A 3914-nucleotide genomic window follows, 5' to 3' on the forward strand; every position below is an offset into this window, starting at 1 on the left:
AATATATTTGTTGAAGTAAGTGTCCATGGAATGCTAAATAGTGGCTACATTTGAATGACTACAGATTAGTTATTGGCACCAATAATAACAATGATTTAGCTCAACCACAACTAAACTATATAAGCACAAGTAAATTGGATAAGCTTTGGAGGAGAACATAGAAGAATGTCACTCAAACACACTAAGGCAACTGTTGTAACAAACTGGGTCTCCTTGGTGGAGATCCATATATTTCTAAAGCTGAGTCACATTCACCGTTTTGTTACAGCAGTGAGAGGTGGTTCAGACTTGGCTTCATTGTTGATAGTACTCCTTATCTATCTAACCAGGTTTATGTTTCTAGTAATCTAGTTATTAGAATAGCTCATGCATCTTTAGCCCATATGATAGATGGATTGTTTCTCTATTTGATTAAAAGGAGCAGTAGTAACCCTGTTGTCAATTTTAGGAAATTAGATTGGTTGCAACAATTTAGTTAAAGCAAATGGCATTTCAAACACCCAAAGTTCTCCATGCATTGCAAAAATATTTTTAGAATCTATGGTAAAATAAATTCAATATCAAGTTGACAGCGGAGCTCAAGTAGTTTAGATTCTTGATTCCTTGGCAACAAAGCTTAGTTCAATGGATTTTGAAGAATTCAATCTTTCGTACTTGAAACACATTGTGAACTCATTCAAAAGAACCCACCCAAGCTTGCCTTTAATTCTATATGCCATTGGATCTCGAGTAAAACATAAAAGGATTTACTTATCTGGCATCAATGTTATTAGTCTAGATTGGAAGGTTGGTATGGCAAAATCCAGGGAAAGATTGGGAGAAAATGTTGCAGTTCAAGGAAATGTGCATCCTGGTGCACTTCTTGGATCAAAAGATTTTTATTAGAAAATGAATTTATGACACAATGGCCAAAGGTGGCAGAAACAAACACATCCTTAATCTAGGGCACGATGTATTAGTTGGCACCCAGAGGAGAATGTTGCACTTTTTTTTTGAAGTAGCTCCACATGAATGAATTTTAAAGCTAAGCAAAGTACCATCAAAAAAACATATAATGGTAAGCTATAAACCCCATTCGAGTTTTGAAAAAGGAAAAAAAAACAACTTGCATTTCCAATGACACCCTACTCAAACTTTTGAGTAAAATGGAGCATTGTTTTTTTTAAACAATAAAGAAATACAGCCGGTTGGAAGCATTCCTGAGAAACCCGACCTAGGTTTTGTTCAAATGCAAGGTTATTTCTAGAATTCATTAAAAAATTCAACCCATATTTAACCACAGTAAACCCATTTCCAAAATACATAAAAAAATGCAACTAGAATGCATATATACATCAAACACAGCAAATACACATGGCGAATGCAAGCAATAAACCCCATTCAGGTTCCTATGAAAAATAACTCGCAAGTTCATATACATGTAGCTAGGATGTATATGCAACAGACACAACAATCTCATGGCATTATCAGAAAGTAAAGTTTTGAAAACCAATACAATACCCAACAAGTTGTTTGCTTCAAACATACCTTCAAGCAATGATAGTGGTTCAATGACCTGGTAAAGCCAACAAGTTCTAGCAAGTAGTATATCTTCATGTTGGCCATAAAAAACCACAGAAACCCTTGCCTCCTCCAAAAATTTCCTAGAATATGACAATACGAAAAATAACAAGAGTTAGGGTTCTTTCAAAGCTTTCGAATGCCCTCTGTCATTTTCTATAACTCTTGAAGTCTGCAGGTAGGGTAAAGCATGGGATTATTTTACAATTAAGCATAATGTGAAGAGGGTTTATACTCATATCCTAAGGTTTTTATATATGAGTAAAGCAATATCTTATATTTTGCATTAATTTATGATTGTAAAAGTAATAATATTAAAATGATATGTTGTCATCATTTAATATTATTTCTTATTAAAAATGCAAAACATAAGAGTCTTATTGTTTTTGTTTGCATAAATGTTTTTATGTAAAGAGGAAAATATTTAATGATATAGTTATAAATCATTAATATTTTTCCTTTATATTTTAGATGCAAAAGGTGAGTCATTCTTTTCACATATCATGGTCTTAAAGAGGAAAATTAGTTGGGAACATTTAGAGGAAAAATAGGCTTTATGAGGTCAAATTTGCTTTTACCCATTTAGTTTGAAGATATTTGTAATCAGATTAAGAGTTTGGGGATAATTTTTGATGAGTCATAGGCCTTGTTATGGGTTAGTAAAGTCTTAGGCATCATGGGGCTTCATTTTTGGAAGTTTCTAAGCCCTAATTTGGGGGCTTTTATTCTACATTTGAGCCAAGGTTGTTTTTGGGGTACTTAATGAGTTTTATAACTCATTTGTCACTAGTTCTAATTTTATGAGAGAGTTTTGAGACTTATTTTCTAAGTCCCGAGCTTTGTTACAAAGCCTATAATTCATCTTTTTGGAGACATAATACAAGTGACAGCGGTGTGATGATGCTTTTTGTGTTCATTGTTAAATCTTTTCCTTTTTGCAAGTTTTGTGTGCATTTTTTGAATGATTTGATAGATTAACTTGAGAATGTTTCACTATTCCTTATCTTTTTGTCTCATTCCAACACCTATTTGTAGGAAAGTAAGTTTATTTGTAGGTTATGATATGTTTTTAAAGGTGAAATTGATTAAAGTGATGTGTTAATTTTTTCCTCCTTTTGTTGTTTCATTATTGAAACCTTATCATAAATTATTTGTGCAAATCTTTATAGGAAGATGTGCTTTGTTTACATTTTACATAACTATATAGTCCTCTTTGTCAAGTGTATCTGAGTCTTCATAATTACTTTTGGTGTATCACCTCCTTTTCTTAATTCAAGCTTTAGGTTTTAGGTTTACTTTCAGCAGTTTCTCTCCTTTTCTCTCCAAGTTTATATTAAGTATTTTTAGAGATTTCACTAAAGGATCAAATAGGAGCCGGCCTAGAACTTAGAGGCTTCATTTCACTTGCATGTCTCACATAGTGAAATGATTCCCATGTTAAGTAAATATTACTAAACTTTTTAGTTTAGTACTGGGTGCAAATCTTGAAACTCAATAGTTTTGGCATGCTCAGTGGGACCTGTGCACATTTTTCAACCATGCTGGTATAGTTGATAATCATTTTTCAATTAGCCAGCAAGGTATGATGAATTTATGAGAAAGATTGAAACACAAAGTTCTGATTCTTTTTAATATCTGCAGTTAGAAACTCCAAAAAGATGTGGAAGGAGTCTTGCTAGAATGAAGTCAACATCAAGGAGGCAACTTTTAGCCCCTGGTCTTCATTGTACAATAGAACACATCAAAGGAAAGTTAGACATTCAACAAGTCCATCAGTAAGGGCTTTATCATTTGACATATCTGCTAACTCAACTAAAAATTCAGCAAGTACTGGTTTTATACCAATAAGTACAACAAATATAAGCTTTTAGCATAGTGTTTTTCAATAGCAACCAGTACAATAGCCTGTATAGCAACCTCCACCAATGGCAAGGGCATATGCTTTTGTGCTATTTAATCAAGGGAGTCACTTGAATTTTTCTCAACATCACGACATACCACTTGCTGCTTTGAAAAGTTTGCTAGATTTTACTAGAGAAAATTAGATGACAGCATATGAGCACATAAGAGATGTTTCCACCTTATGTAGCGTACATCATGTTATAGAAGAAAATGTTGCTACTAAATTACTTGCAGCATCTTTAAAGGGGAAAGCACTTCAGTGGTTCAGAAGTTTGGTTATTGGTTCTATAGACTCATGGGATGCTTTGGGTGATGCTTTGACAAGACATTTTGAGGATAAGTCAAATTTCTTATCTCTTGTAGAGCATCTCACAATGATAAAGCATGCACCACAAGAACAAATGATAGATTTTAACAACTAGTTTCAAAGGACCTGGACTAGAATACCCATT

General features: G+C 33.3%; 1 pseudogene; it reads left to right on the forward strand.

Annotated features, from left to right (window-relative positions):
* The first annotated feature begins 484 nt into the window (after positions 1 to 484).
* LOC149551908 (uroporphyrinogen decarboxylase 2, chloroplastic pseudogene) lies at positions 485 to 1015 on the forward strand (annotated as a pseudogene).
* The last annotated feature ends 2899 nt before the right edge of the window (positions 1016 to 3914 follow it).

The sequence above is a fragment of the Cupressus sempervirens genome, chromosome 6 (assembly GCF_028749045.1).
Source record: "Cupressus sempervirens isolate cs-2001-9-10 chromosome 6, ASM2874904v1, whole genome shotgun sequence".
Classification (NCBI taxonomy): Eukaryota; Viridiplantae; Streptophyta; class Pinopsida; order Cupressales; family Cupressaceae; genus Cupressus; species Cupressus sempervirens.